The sequence below is a fragment of the Peromyscus eremicus genome, chromosome 6, assembly GCF_949786415.1.
Source record: "Peromyscus eremicus chromosome 6, PerEre_H2_v1, whole genome shotgun sequence".
Taxonomy (NCBI): Eukaryota; Metazoa; Chordata; class Mammalia; order Rodentia; family Cricetidae; genus Peromyscus; species Peromyscus eremicus.
In genome coordinates this window covers 14,708,541-14,726,922 of record NC_081421.1, presented here as the reverse complement: position 1 = coordinate 14,726,922, position 18,382 = coordinate 14,708,541, and the positions used below count along the sequence as shown (strand labels likewise).

Sequence of the window (18,382 nt, the reverse complement as noted above, 5' to 3'; positions counted from 1 at the left end):
GCTGAACCTTCAAAATACCATATCAAGGGGAACCTGCTATATTAAAACTGAAAGCTACGCTGGGAACCTGGGAACATGGAAAACACAAGTCAAGGAGCCTAGGGTCAATGTGTAACAACTACAGTCAAATGACAGCCAGGGGGATAGTTATGGAGGGTGAGGATACTGATAAGCTGAGGGGTATACAGAACAGCAGGCTCAAAGTCTTTATAATTGGCGGTAAGGCACAGATACATGACCTGGGAATAACTGGAATAGGATTGCCTTGACTCTGAGGTTAGGAGCTATATAAACCTCTGGAGTCACCTATGTGCCTCAAGGCTGACAGTCACAGGTCTGTGAACGCTGAAGCTCCAGTGAATTACTTGATAGTTGGAGCCTCAATGGGGCATTTAGTGCTTCAAAAGTACAAGGACAAGTTCACCAACAGAGCCTTCAGTGCTGTTCTCTTTCCCACTCCTGACACATTCAAAGAGATCCCCTGTCTACAACATTAGCTACCCCATGGTGTGTGAAGGTGGGAGACCATGCCTCAGCCTGTAGACTACAGACTCATGTGTAGACTGCAGAGGTTCTTGGTGTTCAAAGAAACAGAAGTTTACAAAGTAAAAACAGAAGATTGGGGCATCAGAGAACTATCCAGTGTAGACTAAGTGAGCTCTGGCTGAATGGTGTGTGTGTGTGTGTGTGTGTGTGTGTGTGTGTGTGTGTGTGTGTGTAGCGGTGGGGGGGAGCAAGAGACTGTCCAATTACCACGGCCCCACCACCTTATCCACCTGACAGACTGCAGTTTTAGAGGACACAGGCAGCCCCAACATGTTGTCTTTTAGTTACTGACTTTTGTCTGGTATTTTTTTTAAATTTTCAATACACTTCCATTAGTAATTTGAGTATATGAAGCTTTTTAAAATTCTACTCCAGACATTTATCTAATTTTATTTTTATTTATTTATTGGGTAGTCATTTGTAAATCCCATGCTTCCCCCCCCCCATTCCTCTACACTCTTGATTGTCTTCGTCCTTCCTTTTACTCGACATTTCTGGTTCTCCATTCTCTCTTCTTCGCAATCTTTGACTTTATCTCATTTGTCACTATTTCTATTTTATTATAAATAATTTGGAAAACTTCACAGCACATTCCAGAATCATTTTCTTGTTTTGTGGACATTAGCGGTGTCAAACTGGGCTCTAACTGTTTATCTTTCTCAGCTTAGTGTTGCTGCTGTTAAAGGCAGTCTGTTTTCTCCTCTCTTGGTGGTACTGGGGTTTTGTGTCCTCATGAGTATGCTTGTCACTGATTAGATTCTCAAATAAAACTGGGAGAAATACCTAAGCCAACAGATGCACAAATCACAATACAGAAACGCGCCCCCCCCCCACCACATGCATGAAAAAGCAAGGCAACTTGACGCCTCTAAAAGACCATAACTTTCCAATTACTGAATCCAAAGGTACTGACCTTGGTAACACACCTGATGAGGAATTCACAGGGTTAACTGCCTTCAATATGGTCGACGAGAGTGACTCTTCATTTTAACTTTCCTCCTCTCTCCATCTCCCTATAACCCCTTCCTCAAATATCAGACAAATTCAAACTGAGGGAAACTATACAAAGTACCTCAGTATGCTTTGCAAGACTGCTAAGGTTGTCAGAAACAAGCACTCTGGGACAGTATTGAGCTTGGATGGGATGATGGTTGTACTTTGTACTCCCCCTTGGAACAGGAGAACATACACAAAAATCAAACATATTTGCATTGAAACAGACTAGTAAAAACCATCAGTCTTTTATTTAATGATTAGTGTATGATACATGTTCACAATGGGGGAGATGAGATCTGGAGTGTAAGGAACTTTCTTTAGTAAGTTTTCTACGATTCTAAATCTGTTCTACTTTTATTTATCCTATTATTTTCTATGTAATTATATAATTATTTATATTGATGCTATAAACAAACTAAGACCTTAAACAATGTAAATATTTTCTGACATGAGACATACTGGGCTAAGATCTAGACTTCGGCAGGATTGTATTTCTTTAGGTAGATTCTAGTATAATATTTCTTACTTGCTTTTTTAAGTTGATGGCAGAATTAATTTCTTTTCTTTCCTTGTTTTTTTTAAAATTAAATTTAAGTGGTGCATAAAATAAGAAAATGTAGATACGAATGAGGTGATGTGTGACTTTCAACAATGTCTACATTATGTAATATTGAAATCAGCCTCCATGTGTCATTACCATTTCTTCATGGCAGACACTTTCAAAGGCCGTTCCTTTAGCTGCTTGAAATTTACAGGGAATTACTGCACCTTGCTGTGTTGTGGACCACCAGCCTCTTGTTCCCGTGAGTCAGCATTGTTGCAATTCTTGAAGCCCCAGAGAACGTGCCCCACCCCCAAAGGATAGCTCCACAGGAAGACACCTTATATGAACCTCTGGCTTCCACATATCTGCACATGAGTACACATATTCCCACTCACACGTGCACACACCTACAACAAACACATGTACACACACATACGCATACACAGAAAAAAGTCAAATGAGTAACTACAAATCCATTTATTCCCAGAATACAGCCCTGGATTAATTAATCAACACCCCTTGGAAACAAGTCCTAGATCTTGGGGATGTTTTAAAATTCCAGTATCCACATATGGCTGAGAACTCTAATTCCCAGTCAATCCTATTTCTTCCTCTTCCTCTATTACTTGTAATCTGAGACAGGGTCTCTCTACAGAGCTTCAGCTGGCCTTGAAATCACAGTCCTCCTGCCTCGGCTTCTGGAGTACTGGGATAGCAAGCATGTACCACACACCATTGAGAACCCCTGGTCTAGTAGCCTTCTAATGCGCATTAACAGTGAGCCAACCTCCTCATGCAAGGATTTCAAAATCTCTCTCTAACTGTGTAGTTGAGACTACATGTAGCCAAAGTCCTAAACAGATACTTCTGCTTACCATACGCAGAAAACTCTTTGACCAAAGCCATCAAGATAGAATATCTTTATAGTTATCATACTAAAATAAATAGCTCTCATACTGAAAATCCAATCTGTGTTTAAAAGGATAAAGTCAGGTCCTGCTGAATCAGAGCCTTGATGTAGTCGTGTCTTTACAAACATGCACATTGGAGCTCAAGGCTCCAGCAACCAACAAGCTCGTGAAAGCTCAGTCATTGCAGGAGAGACACTTCCGGTTCTTGCATTCAGACAGAATAGAAACTCTGAGATTTTGTTCTGGGCTAGTGCACTGGCGGATACAGCTGTTTCGATGGACTCTTTTACTTGAATGGTGCTTTGGAGACTGAGACCTGGAGCCATAATTTCCTTCTCATACAGGATCTCTTACAGGTGAGAGGAGCCATTTTTCTTTGATATAACTTATTGTTTCCAGACATAAGCCACACATACTTAAAGGGTGCAATTAAAAGCAGTCATGGCATGTATTTCAAAATTACCCTGTCTGTCTTGCTTTAGTATAAAGCAAAGGGGATAATAATGTACACTGGATTTTCAGAGTAGGAAGGAAGGAAGGAAAGAAAGAAAGAAAGAAAGAAAGAAAGAAAGAAAGAAAGAAAGAAAGAAAGCCTCATTTTTTGACTGCTGCCTCCCCTAGCCTTCCTTCAATATGACAGAATCATCTTCTCTGAACTAGGTGCTTTTACCTTGTGTGCTGGGGGACAACTTCAAACAAATTCCCACTCTAGCTCTTCTTTTCAGAAAAAAAAAGCATTTTTTCACATTAAACAGAATAACTTTAAATCACAATATTTATTTGTGATATTGGATAAATTAACAGGCTTCCCTCAGGATGAGACAGTCATGCCCACTGTAAACAGACGTTGTTGCAAAATTCCTTTAATTCCCCAAACACCTAAGTTGTCTATTAGTCAACCCTTTGTGTTGCCATAGCTACATGCCAGAGGCTGGGTATTTTATAAGGAAAAGAGGCATTCCAGAGATTGAAGATGACTGCATTAGCAACTGCTTAGCTCTACTGATGCCTACATGGAGAATGTCATCATAGCCGTGGCAGAGTAAGGGAAAGAGAGAGGGGTATGGATATTCTAAGACAGTATGTAAGAGAGGGAGGTGCCCATATGAAGCCAGGTTTGCTATAATTACTCTCAAGACTGCCATCCTAAGAGAACATTACTCCCTTGTCAGCATTTGGTCCCATTGCTTAAGCCTCTCCACTAGGACCATTTGTTAAGGCTCCATAATCTAACACTGCCACACTGGTGAGTGAGCTTCTAACACATGAGTCTATGGGGGGCACCCTCATGCCATATCTAAAATGTAGCAGGCCCTACCTGGCATTGCAGATGCCTGGAAAGAGATTCTGCTGGACAGAAATTCAGGACTCATTTCAACAATATTGACAACTTTGGTTTGGAGTCAAATCAAAGCCTCAAGGATATATTACATCATGCCTGTCAGAATCATTGTTATCAACAAAGCAAAAGATAAATGCTATCAAAAACAAAACAAAACAAACTCTCTGACGTTCTGTTACTGGGAATGTGAGATGGACACCTGTTATGTTACATACTGTGGTGGTTCCTCAGAAAATTAAAAGTTGAATTATCTTACACTCAAGTTATTCCTGCTTCAGGTGATATCCAAAAATAGAAAATGCATGTGCTTCCCCTGTGCCAACTGCAGCATTAAGCAAGCTAAAAGCCCATCATAGATCCTACAAGATACAATCAAGCCTCTAAATTTGGGGGGTAATTTGTACAGATACCTTACCTGAAATAATAATAATAATAATAATAATAATAATAATAATAATAATGGTTTCATATTAGTTCTTATAGAATACATAGGAAGTAAATTGTTTAGGCTAAAAAGCATTGAAGTAGAAAACATTAAGGATGTTTCTGAGAGATGCTTCTCTTTCATGTGAAGAGAAAAACAATAACTCTGACATCTAGGGAAAAGGACTTTATATCTTTTATCACTTAGACATTCCTGGGAAGGAAGATAAAAAACATTTCATTTGGAGAAAGAGTTTCATATTTTCATTGACTAATAAAATATTTGCCCAATTCCAAAAATACATATTTTCTAGGTGAGAGATTTGTTTCTTTTATATAGGCAAACATTGTGTTTATGCCTTAAAAACTTTATTCTTAAGAAAAATCCTCTTTTTATTAAAAAAAATGCTTGATGCTTGTTCTTCAACAATGTATTCATTCATTCTTCCCATGGGGAGAGAAGTCAGTACTGTCTGAATTAAGGCCACTGCTGCTAAAATGAAGTAGGGTGGTACCTAGGTAGACCAGAAGTACAGATGAGGTACCCAAAGACAGATGCAGCTCTCCCTGGGTGGTTGTGTCTGTGGGTGGTAGAGAGAGGTTATTAAACATCCTTGACGCTGCAGTTGGGTTGCTCCCCTTATATCATGAATTATGGTGCCAGGATGCTTACTCATTTCCCCACATTTACATCAACGAAGGGCCTTCACTCTTGTTATAGTATAATTTGCATTGTGACTTTCACCCAATAACCATCATGAGCTTTTCAAAGAGATCATGGGAAGAAATACTTTAAAATGGAAATCTGGTCCACTCTGATGGGGAGGGAGTAGGATTTACCCTACCACAAATATGCACTGCACACTATACATATCCATTAAAAATCTACAGCACAGACCCCAACATGCTGCTGCTCACCACTTGCAGGACAGTTTACTCTAGTCTCACTAAGTTTCTGCTTAAACTGTTTGTGTCTTATCACTGAATTCTTTAGGAAGACAAAGACTGAGGAGCAACTTCTACCAGTTACTGGGGTATTCAAGGATTAATCTTAGACTGTTAATGCATTGCCTATGTTAGAAAGATCTCAGAAATTATACCCTATGGGTACAGTACTTTCCATGGTATTTATATTCAGATTTGACTTCAGTAGATATCATTTACAATTAAGAAGAAAATATACTTGAGGTGAACCAAATATAATTCTCAGTTTTGTTTTTCTAGATTTCTAAAACAAATTATCATATGAAGGAAAATCAGAACCTTAATATTTATGAAAATTGTGTTTTGTTCATTTCATAGCATCTAAAAATGTTAAAATTCTGATCTATTTTTCTTAGTTATACTAAGCTACCCTTTGCATTAATATAAACGTAGGAAACTTTAAAAACTCTTGGGTGACATTGGGCTGAGAGATCACGCTGGCCTGCTGTGTTTCACATCACTGAGCCTGGTGTCTGCTCTTTCTGATGCTGTGCACAGGGTCAGCAGCATGCACTACTTCTAAGTAATTTTCATTTTCTCTCCCAGAATTTGCCCTGACTTTTGGCATAACCGATTGTCAGTGGCTGTTTCTCCTCTTAGGGGAAAATGGGTTGCTTTTTCTGTATGTGAATCATTACTGGTGGTTTTTTTTTTTTCAATTTTGTTGTGTCTATAAAAATGCCTACCAAATACTGGTTGAAATGTAATCAGTTGGAGCCAATTTTCCCAAGTTTTGTGAACAATGTATAATACCTCTTAATTTTGATTTTTGTTAGAAATTAGTGTATTTATGTTAAAAATTAGATACAATTACATAATATTTAGAGGCTTCTCATTAAGAATTTTAAAGTTAAAGAGACCTCTAAACTTCAATATTGTTGTCCCATTAGAAAATTGCATCTTTCCCGTGATTTCTAAATTAAGCTGAATTAGGAAGTTTGGGTGTATACTCTAGTAATATTAAAAGTCACTGCAAGTCAGAAAAAATTTAAAGTGTAGATAAGCCACTCATAAACATTGTTCTTATACAAATAACAGATTAAGAACAATTCCCTCATTGTCTACTTAGCAACCTCAATTCTAAGAAGTAGGTAAAAGGCCATTTGGCAAGGTTTCTTGCACAGGACTTGAGCCAGCAGCAACTTCTTCTTCTTCTTCTTCTTCTTCTTCTTCTTCTTCTTCTTCTTCTTCTTCTTCTTCTTCTTCTTCCTCTTCTTTCTTTCTTTCTTTCTTTCTTTCTTTCTTTCTTTCTTTCTTTCTTTCTTTCTTTTTCTATTTTCAAAACTTCAAAGTGAATAGCACAAAGAATGTATACATACTGAGTAAATTAAAAGGGAAAGGTTTACTGATGCCAACAGCATGTAGGCTCAGTGTGAACTCCCCCAGAACAGCATCTTGTCAGTAATTGAAGGCAGCTCACAGTGTTGATTGGGTTATTTATAGATTCTAAAGCCCATTTATATTCAATGGAAAGTCCAGGTGTAGAGAGAAATAGTTCCCAAGGAGCCTTTAAGGACCAAGCAGAAGAAAATTATAAGCCTGCAACTCATCCATCTGGGTGTAATTGGTGAAGAAAAGATGGGCTAGCTGAGAAAATGAACAGAAGCATTGGGCTGTAATGAGTCTTTTTCTGTCCCACCAGCCAGCTCCCAAGTAATGACATGGAGACTTACCATTAATTATGAAAGCTTAGCCTTTAGTTTAGGCTTGTCTCAATTAGCTTTTATAGCTTAAATTAACCCACTTATATTAATCTACATTTCATCATGTGGTGTTCTCTCTCTTCTATCTTGTACCTTCTGTTTCCTCTCCCTCCCTGGAAATCCTGCCTATCCTCTTCCTGCCTAGCTAATGACCATTCAGCTCATTATTAAACCAATCAGAAGGCGCCTTGGCAAAGACAGATCTTCACAGTATACAAATATTCTGCAACATTGGGTCAAGTTGGGAGATGACCCTACAGATGCCATCCTGCAGAGTGAGGAGGTGGGAGATGGGCTGAGTTTATACCATGACCAAGTCCAGAGCACTGGCCATGTCCAAAGGGAGGACACAGCCAGACAAATCACAACAGTCTTCCCTGTAGCCTTCTATCACTGAGGCTGCTCTTTTAAATAAAAATGAATTCCTCCACAGAGAACATTCTCTGTTTCCTTGACTTGGGAGTATCAAATGCATGGAAAGTGGAGCAGAGGAAATTCACCTTCACTGAAAACAGTTGCACTTGGTTTAGCACAAAGCACTGCCAATCACTCACTTCAGAATCAATTCTCGTGAAAATGTCAAGCGCTAACTAATGGGAATAAGAAGGAGAGCCAACTAGACAGAGTGGAAATGCATGCACCTTAATGAATCGCACAAATAATTCAAATTGGATTAGAAATAATAGGAGCTAAAAGCTCTCAAACAACTGATGTTAGAAAATCTATTTCTCCTGCATGCTGGTGTAGGCCTGGTAAGAGCCTCTGGGGCTGAAAGGCAAAATTAAAAACCTGACTTTTTCCTGGTTTTCCAAAGTGAGAGATTCTTCAGAGAATCTGTAAGTAGTTATCGAAATCAATGACACCGTTCTTGAAAGATATCCACCTAAATTCAGGCTGGAGGAATTAGTGTTTCCACTTTGTGAACAGCATAAGAACTAGACTAACAATATTTTCTTCTGGTATTTCCTAAAGAACAACAAGCAATGTTTGTGACATTTTTTTCAACGATAAAATCATCATTTAAAATGCTTTTTGGAGAATAATTGATGAAATTTTCTCACAGTTTGAAGCTGTTTTTGGAGTTGATGTATGGAGTGAAGAAACTTGGTGTCCCTGTGACCTGCTGGCTCCCAAGACGAGGGAAAAGGTTTTCCTTGATCATTACTGGAAGATGTATAAATACAAGTTTTAAATGGCTACCTAAAAATGACTATGATAAAATCAGTTCAGATGATAACCAGGAGACAGGGAAAACCAAACAAAATGAAGAGGAGTCAAAGGGATAAGATCCCAAAGAATCATATGTTGAAAAGTAAAGAATGCCTATTTTCCAAGAGCCTGTGTGGTGGTTTGAATAAGAATGGCCACCACGTTCATATATTTAAATGCTTAGGGAGTGGCACTATTTGAAAGGATTAGGAAGTGGGGCCTTGTTGGAGAAAGTGTGTCACTGGGGTTGGACTTTGAGGTTTCAAAAGCCCAAGCCAGGCCCAGTGGCTCTCTCTTTCTGCTGCCTGTAGATCTGGATGTAGAACTCTCAGCTAGTTCTCCAACACCATGTCTGGCTGCATGCCGTCATGCTCCCCACCATGATGACAATGGACTAAACCTCCCAAACTGTAAGCAAGCCCCATTAAATGCTTTCCTTTATAAGAGTTGCCACGGTTATGGTGTCTCTTCATAGCAACAGAACACTGACTAAGGCAGCCTGAAATCAGGAAAAATTACAGATTGTATCAGGATATGCAACTGTTTCATTTTGCCATTACTATACTTGGAGGAGGATCTAAAAACTAAGCAGAAAGTAAATAGGTCTGCAAAATGTCATCTTGTAGCTATCATATTTTGGAAACATAGTTATCATAAAATAGAACCCAAACTTCAAACATCAGTATTGTTTGATTTGGGAAACTACTGAAGAGTAAAGTACCCAGTGGAGGATTGACAGTGAATCTATTTCATTCATGAATTTACAAAATTCTAGGGAGGGTGAGGTGTCTCAGTAGGTAAAGACACCTGCCACTGAGCCTGATGATCTAAATTGATCCCCAGAACCCATGATGGAAGAGAGAACCAGACTCCTAGAGTGTCTGATTTCCTTTATGTGTTCAACCATTCAAAATTGAAAAGGTGAGATATAGAAGTTGAAGCAGAAACATATTGAAAATAAGATGGTTTTAATTACTATCATATTTTAATAATGTATTAATGCCTTATTAAAGTCATGCCTTAATTACCAGTGTTTCCATGTAGGCAAGCAGCAAGGGGCGTTTAGAAATAGCTCTGCTATTTCCACTTCTACATATTCATTTCCTCCCTGACTCTGCCTGACTTCCTGCTGATTTCCACAGCTGACAACCAAAGGCTTTTCAATGCCATATGAGCATTAGAATATGTTAAGCTAGTCAATCTGTTCCCTAATTTAATTAGATACAAATTCTAACTACAATGGAATGATGAATATAATTTTCCCCTTCTGGAATCTAAAAGGAGCCTTGTTTCAGGACTATGGAAATAGAAATCTCTGGCATTCTGATTTATACGGGTTATGTACTTTGGGGACGACTTGGCCTATGTATGACAGTGTGTTTTGTTAGCTGCGTACATATGATTTACAATTTCATGGGATGTTGAGATCTGTCAGAGAACTCCTGCTATTAGCAACTGCCTAGAATTTAGGTTCTGGATAGATATTCTAATTCAGATCCCATGCTTTCATACATTTTTTGCCATCTCACTTCAACACTTCCATAATTATATCCCACTCAGAATTTCAGTTTCAAATATTCTAATCTTAGATCATTAATTTCTGGCTTTCCATCTAATGAACTTCATCTCAAGTTCATGTTTATTACATATGATCATTTATAACAGTCTTCAATTTATTTACTAATTTATTCATTCCTTTATACACCCCCAATTGCCTTCTCTCTCATTGTTTCAATCACTTCAAACTCCTATATTACTTACATCCAGTCCCTTGTAATTCTGTTTGTCTGATTCTGTGTCTGAGTGCGGCTGGAAGATTATGGCTACACAGAACACACTGTAAAGACAGTCTGCATCTTAGCACTCAGCTTTGTCCAGTAAAGTGATGCTTTCTGTCAGCTGACTTCCCAACTCAACAGAACACAATTTTACAACACTGGTGCCCCCCTACCCCTCCTCCCATTGCCAATGTCCCTGCACCCTCCTCCACTTTCAAGTCTTGATCTTCTAGGTCAACAAGATTCAGAAACTCTTTTGGGTGCTGAGTAGGAGCTTCTGATGGCCTTCATAGTCAGCTTGACTGGATTCAAAATCACTGTGAAGGTGGGTGAAGCTCATCTGTGACTCTCTGTGTGTGTGTGTGTGTGTGTGTGTGTGTGTGTGTGTGTCTGTCTGTCTGTCTGTCTGTCTGTCTGTCTATGTGTCTGTGTTGGGGTGGGAGGATGTTTCCAAGGAGGATTATCAGAGGGGCAAGACTCATTCTGAGTGCAAAGCATGACCTCACGGTGAGGGCCTAGGTGGAATGCAAGGGAGAGGGGAGAGGGCCAGCAGAGTCCTGACCTTTGACCCCCCACAGGCTGAATATTCTTTGCTCTGGCACATTTTTCCCACCATGATGGACCAAACCCTCTGCACTCAGGAGCCAGAATAAATGACCTCTCCCCCAGTTTTATGGCTTTCAACAGTATCAATGAACTGAGCGCCATGTCTGCAGTTCAACATTCTCTGCTTTAAATTCATGTGTATAACTTAATTCTTCCCATTATCACTTTCATAGCTTTGTAAAGACATTTCAAGCTTCTATTGTATGAAATAGCTTTTAGCTAATAAGATATTTTAGCATAATCAAGATACTGCATAACATTTGCATGTATTTAGAAAGAAAAGCAATGTGAAATTCAACCTTGACTTTGCTTATGTTTATTTATATATGCATTTTTTGCTTGCCCTGTGTGTGCCCAGGTGCATGTATGTGTATCACTTGCATGCAGGTGACTGCAGAGGCCAGAGAAGGCATTGGATCCCTTTGTGTCAGAGTTATAGACTTGTGAAACAGTGAACTACCATGGGTGCTGAGAACCAACCCAGGGTCCTCTGCAGGGGCAGCTAGTGCTCCTAAACAATGAGCCAGCTTTTCAACTTCTCCTCTATCTGTCCATCCCCTTTTGCTTACATTCTCTTAATGGCCAATCCTCAGTGAGTTTGAACTAGAGCCACTGGTGTTGGCCTGTCTTCCAGTCACTTTGGCCTCTTGGCATCACATGTGTGTGAGAACCCCAGCTCTCCACTGCATCTCAGCCACCTCAGTGGCAGACTGTCTCTCAGCAGCCCTGAACACTCAGATCTCTCCTGATTTAGATATCATATCATGTGTTCCTGTGTCTGGTTTCTTCCACAGCTTGTGAAGAGTTCAGCAATGCTGTTGAGAAGGACTGGTGGAATTTAGGGAAAATTCTTTAGGGATAACAAAGGGAGTCACAGAGAATCTGGTCCTTCTTCCTTTCTGTGATTGGCTCAGAAGCAGGTCCCACACTGCAGCTCTCAGCAAGTGTTGACAGCGGAGGCTCTTTGCAGTGGGTAGCTGAGTCTTCCTACAGCTCACCAGGACTCAGAGGGCAGCACTGGATGGCTCTCAATCACACTTCACCTCTTCTCTCCTCCTTTGAGAATCACCTCCCTAAGAAGACAGTTTCTGATACATTAGAAGTTGTGTTTACTGCTGAATTAGCAAACATATTGTCTAGTCAGAATTTGAATCTGTGTAGGGGGATGGAGACTAAAGATCTCCTTTTGTGAATGGAGAGATTAAGTCTTAGAGACAGAGTGATGTAGCCAAAGATAAAAAACCCAGTGTGTGCAGATGTGGCTGTTGATTCTTGTTCTTAGAGGGAAACAAAACCACACAAACAACTCCACTATAGACTGAAGATATATAGAATACATGTAAATCCTTTCATTAGCATTGGCATTCTAGAAATAACTGGGGGAGGAGGGTGCTGGAGAGATGGCTCAGCAGTCAAGGGCACTTGATGTCCTTCCAGAGGATCCCAGCATCCAGGTCAGGTGGGTTGGCTCACAACTGTCTCTAAAGCCAGGTCCAGGGTGATCTGATGCCATTGGCCTCCATGGATGCCTGCACTCATGTTCACATGTCTGCATGCAGACACACTCGTACACATAATTTAAAATGATAAACATAAACCTTTAAAAGACAGAGAAAGGTCCTTCAATATAACCAAGGGATAAAGAGCAAAATAAGAATGAACCAGAGATAAGAACAGAGAAGTTGACTTCTTGTCAGAGTCTGCACAAGCTAGAAAGCAACTGAACCACATTTAACCAGCAGAAAAGGAAAACAGATCTATTAACCTTTATAACTTACCCAACAAAAACAGCCTTCCAAACTGAAGGCCAAAGACACCATACACAAAGGGACATCAGCAGATGCCGACAGAAGAATGTGAGCAAGGTGAAGGCTCAGGTGTGAGCCTCCCTTCAGGGCTATCCATGGTTGTGGGGCATACCTGGGCAGCAAAGAGGTTGCTGAAAGAAATTTAGATAAATAGAGCTTAAGCTTTAAGCTGTTTACGCAGAGAGTGGATACAAATGGTACCAGAGGAAGTTAGTTTAAGCTGTTTGTACAGAGACTAGATACAAAGGACGGCTAAAAGGAAGGTAGCATGGGTTGTTTGGATGGAGATTAAAGACAAATAGTGAGAAAGAAAGTTAGCTCAAGTTATTTATGCTAAAAACAAGAGATGATGTCAGGGTATAAACAACTTGTAAATAGGGTGATCTTTAAAATGATTGGTTGGTTCCTTCATCCCCCTCCTAGGGTTCTGAGGTTTTCTGGTATAAAAGAGGCTTACTGCCCATCAATAAACGAGTTCTTGCTTGACTTGACTCCCCGCTGCATCTGATTGTCTCCGGGTAAGAGGGAGGCTGGGGAACAGGCAAGTGGTGCGCACTTGCCTTTCCTTGGTTCCAGGCCACCTCTTCACAGGTGACCTAAGTTCCCGGTGGGGCAGGTCCCCACACATGGTGGCTATAGAGCTCCCATCAAGCCTTGTTCTTATGCTGCCTGAGATCCCAGCCCAGGTGCCTTCTAGTTGGAAGACCCCAATGTACAAGGTTTCACAATTCCATAAAATGAACACATGAACACCTGAATGAATGAGGGGAGCACTGACAGCCTTTTAAAATGTTGACAGACACTTCCAAATATTGGCCCTTTGAGTGTTCAGTTAAGAAAATTTCAGAAGCCAACTATAAACAGAGAATTCTATCCCACGGAGAGGACTTTGAACCAGAACATTTGAATGACTCCTTAAATTCTCTATGAAGAATAAATATTCAATGCAAATTATCTTGAACAGAAAAAAAATCTTAATACAACATAGGTGAACAAAATATGTACATATTCACTGTTACCAAGAAAAGTAAATACACAATGGGATGCTCCCTCACACCCAGTAGAAATAGTTCTTTTGTGGGTAAAGATGTCATCCAAGGTTCATCAGAATGTGTGTTTTATGAACATGCAGTTTGTTGGCCACCACAGAGTTGTTAACAAAAGTCAGTGCTATTCTGTGACCAAATAGGTTGAAAGCAAGAATGAAAAGAAATGGTTCAATATCATGAAATATACTTTTATAGTTTATAGAACACTACAAAGAGAATTTATTTCCATTTGCTGGAAAGTCAGTAAAGTACAATGCGGAATTTCAGTTGTCAGTGCTCATATACAAACAGATAGATGAAACCTAACACCACTCTGTAAATATAATCACATCACTTATACACAAAGGCACACATCATACGGCATGAGTATGGGAACTAGTCAGCACCAAGCCTGGTGCATGCAATGAATGGCAGAGACATTCCAACTCAACTGAAAATGGGACAAAGATATCATTATCAGCACTATAGTTTCAACATTTCTCTAGAATTATTACCCTGGAGAATAAAATAATATATGAAGAAATAAATAAATTATATTCAATGGAGATCGATATAATAGAATTGAAAAGAGAGGAAAAAAATATAGTTGAGTGTAGAAGTAACCACCTTATTCAATAAGAAACACAGAGCCAATACAGAGATGAAAGCCAAGAGGTCAGAGCAATAGCTAAGAGCTAAAAACCTTACCCTTCACTGTCGCTGTGGTCCTACCTCTCTGAAAGAGACCTACTTCCTGTGTGTTTGTCTTTATAAAGACTTTCTGTTCTGCTTGCTCATTGGTTGTAAACCCAACCACATGACCACCTCGTCACTGCCTGTCTGTACAGACTTCCAGGTTTTCTATGGTTGGTATTGAGATTAAAGGTGTGTGTCTCCATGCTGTCTGTATCCTTTAACACACAGAGATCTGCCTAGCTCTGCCTACCAAGTGCTGGGATTAAAGGTGTGCACCACCACTGCCCGGCTTCTGCGATGGCTTGCTAATAGCTCTGACCCCCAGGCAACTTTATTTATTAACATACAAATAAAGTCACATTTCAGTACAAATAAAATATCACCATAGTTGAGAGCACTATCCCTTGCTACTCTTTGTGTTGTAAAATGACCAAACGTGATTCTCGTGTATCTCTCATAGAATACTCAAGGAGCTGCTAAAGAGAAGCAATATATCGTAACATTTGCATTATATCCCAAACATGTACTTTTCACAAGAAAGGCAAATTCTTGGGGCTGACTGTACTGTGTCCCCTCACCTAGGAGGCCAATCACATCATCCCTGGCTTGTTAAAAAGGCACTGGTGAGTGCTACCACAGGCTATTGCATAAGAGCCCACACTTAATAAGATGATTTGGCTTCTAATACGAGGCACTGTTCTAAACCAGCCATAAACAATCAGTCCTCTCATGATCTACAAACACCAAAACAAGACAGCCTTCAGCATAGTGTTTAAAAAAGAGAAAGTTAGGGGTAAATCTTTCTTTAAGCCTTTCAAACAATGACTTCACTGCTGCCTGGGGACAGCTCCTCCATCTTTCGTATTGATGTATTGAAAAGGAACAGGTTATTTAAAAATAATTGTTTTATTATTAGAGGAGCTGTTTAAAAGAGATAATATTGTTTCCTATTGGTTGGAGCAACATAAAACAAAACCCACGTGTCCTATTTCTTATTTTCTTAGTTATCCATAATCATGAATCTCAGTGTTTGCACAGCACAAGGAAAATGATGACTTTAGCCACATCAGCAATTTTTTTTAACTATGAAGAGGTGGTGAATGAACATTTGCCATGCTGATCAAAGAAGAAAAAGGGTCTTGACCTGCAGTCTCTCAAACTCAACTGCATTTCCATTGCCTCAAGGAGCAATTTTAAAACTAACAGATATACCTTTGAAATTTGATAGTTTTTGCAGTTATCCAATATGAGAGGTAGAGAAAAGAATTGTGTGGTGTCAGATATGTTTAGGTTATAAGATAGATTGAGAAAAATCACTGACTAGTTGTACACAAACTATAGAAAAATCAGAAACTATTTTACAGGTACTGATTTGGAATATCTTTAGAGAGAATTTAGTCACTAATACACATGAGGAGTCAGGGCTGGAGAAGTGGCTCAGTGCTTAGGAGCATGTACTGTCCTTGTAGAGAACCTGGGTTGAGGTCCCAGTGTCCACATCAGGTGGCACAAAAGAACTCCCATAGCATCAAGGCCAGAGAACCCAGTGCCTTCTTCTGGCTTCTGCAGACACCTGCATTACCATGGTGTACATACTCTCAGATGTGCACGCACGTGTGTGTGCACACACACACACACACACACACACACACAAACATATCTGGAAAACACAATACAGTTTTATAAAGAAAGTTTAACAGGGACTAGGAGACTCAAGTGGAGTTAATATAAGTAAAATTAGCCAGATCAATTGTTTGAAAAATCGATCCTGATTCCTTACACGCTGAGATGTGAATCCCAGCGGGACAGAAATGACACTCATTGCTCTCCATTGGAGGTAACAGCAGTCCAGGCACTCTTCAGATAAAACTTGAGGACATCCATAGCCTTTTCTCGGAATAACAGATATCCAAGTGTTGCATCTGTTTTGTATGAAACAAATTTAAATTACTTTAAATCACAGGGAAACAGAAGACATTTGAGATAGCTGAAAGCTATTTCTGTAGAGCTCACCTTTTTGGATCTGTGAATTATTGTTCAGCTACAGAGCTGACAGTGACTGACAACAGGAGAGACTGCAGATCCATGGAGGACAAAGTCCCACAGAATCCCACTGTGCAGCCCCTACCTGGGAAACCAGCAGACTAATCCAATAGGTGAAAGAATAGCCTTTTCACTAAGCGGTTGAGAGACAGACCAAAGAAGGTAGCTGGTCTTCCCTGCCACCAACAGAAATGAACTCAAAATGGTTAGACACATAAATGTAGAAGCTAAAATTATGAAGTGCAAAAATAAAATATTGTAGTAAATGGGTATCTTGGACTAGATAAAAATACTCTTAGTTATTAAGCCAAAAGAACAAACAAGAAAAAAAGTAATAGATAAATTGGGCTTCAAGATATTGAAGAATTTTAATGCATCAAAAAATACTATCAAGAAAGTAAAATATCAGTGGACAGGTTGATAGATGTTAAAGTTGGCAAATTGGCTATCAGACTTTTACCTAAATTGAATCTAGGAAATGGGAAGAACCCTTACATCTGTGTAGTGAAGCAAGCCAATTATAAGTTGGGTAAAGCTCTGGGAGTTATTTCTTTGAAAAAACAGATAACCACCAAGTTCATGAAAGAAGCCCAACATTATCAGTCACCAGAGAACATACTCAAAATAGTGGTAGAATGTAGCTCCTTACCTGCAGGACTGGCTATATAAAAAGAATACTGACAATAACAAGTGTTGAGAGTGAGTGAGTAAACTGAGCTCTGATGAAATGCTCATGTGGACCCAGAATGCATTAGCCACATTGGAAAAGAGTTCAGTAGAGCTAGCTCATCACCCAACCATTCTTCTGGTACTTAATACACATGAGATAAAGTATCATGTATGTGAAAAGAAGTTCTCCAGAAAAGACTCCATGCCATATGTCCAGGATGCTCTATATGAAATGCTCACAACGAGAAGATCTGTAGAGAAAGACCATAATGGCTGTGGATGCTTGAAGGTGTGGGGGCAAGTGGGATTGGTGGCTGTGAGTAGGATTTTTGTTGTTGTTGCTTGTTTATTTGAAGGAGGTGAGGAAGGTCTTCTAAAACTGACTGTGGTGATAGCAGTAGAATTGTGTAAATACACTAGAAACCACCCAACTATAGCTCAAACATGTAAATTGGATGGTGTATGAATGACATCTCGATAGAGCCGTTAAGGACACTTTGGGGGGAGTTGACTGTAAATCCGTTATGACTGTATATTTGAAATTCAAAGGGGAAGGATGGTTTCAAGATTGAGTTCATTTTCAAGCTTGAAACTTCCAAGGCCTTTAAAATGTTTGATACAAAAGTCAAATAAACACATTAATGGTTAATATATCCACCCTGACAGCACTTTTATCTCACAGAATTTATTTTTCAAATATTTATATACTTTTATAAAGCACTGGAGGGTTGATCCAACGTGTGGGAATACTTTAAAGTAGTTAAAATTTTTCTATCATATAAACTTAAAATACATAGTTTTAATAACTGCTTCAGAAAATAATCTTTGAAAAGTGTTTCTACTATAATTTATAGTAAAATGCCGTTCTATCCTCTTACATTTATGAAGTTTAAATGATTAAATCTAGTTAATCTCTCTAAGTGACTATGTTATTTTTAAAGCTTGAAGAACAAGATAATAAGAAATGACATCATTTTAATTGGTTATCAAGTAAGATACATTAATAATGTTATGTTACCAGAATGTGTTAATTAGTCACTGATGTTATAGTGTCAAAGGGAGAATTTTACTCTTAACTGAAAGGAATTCATATTTA

The 18,382-nt window shown here is 39.2% G+C and overlaps 2 protein-coding genes across 6 annotated transcripts in view; one reads left to right on the top strand and one right to left on the bottom strand.

Annotated features, from left to right (window-relative positions):
- LOC131912910 (LHFPL tetraspan subfamily member 6 protein-like) overlaps nt 1-18,382 on the top strand; it is a 153,679-nt gene that overhangs the window by 80,565 nt on the left and 54,732 nt on the right. The gene's annotated exons all lie outside the window — the stretch shown is intronic.
- LOC131912907 (ankyrin repeat domain-containing protein 7-like) overlaps nt 16,248-18,382 on the bottom strand; it is a 36,176-nt gene continuing 34,041 nt past the window's right edge. For all 5 annotated transcript variants that reach the window (XM_059265205.1, XM_059265204.1, XM_059265203.1 and 2 more), the window contains one exon: nt 16,248-16,496. The gene's annotated coding sequence lies outside the window, so the exon portion shown is untranslated. The remainder of the gene's footprint in view (nt 16,497-18,382) is intronic.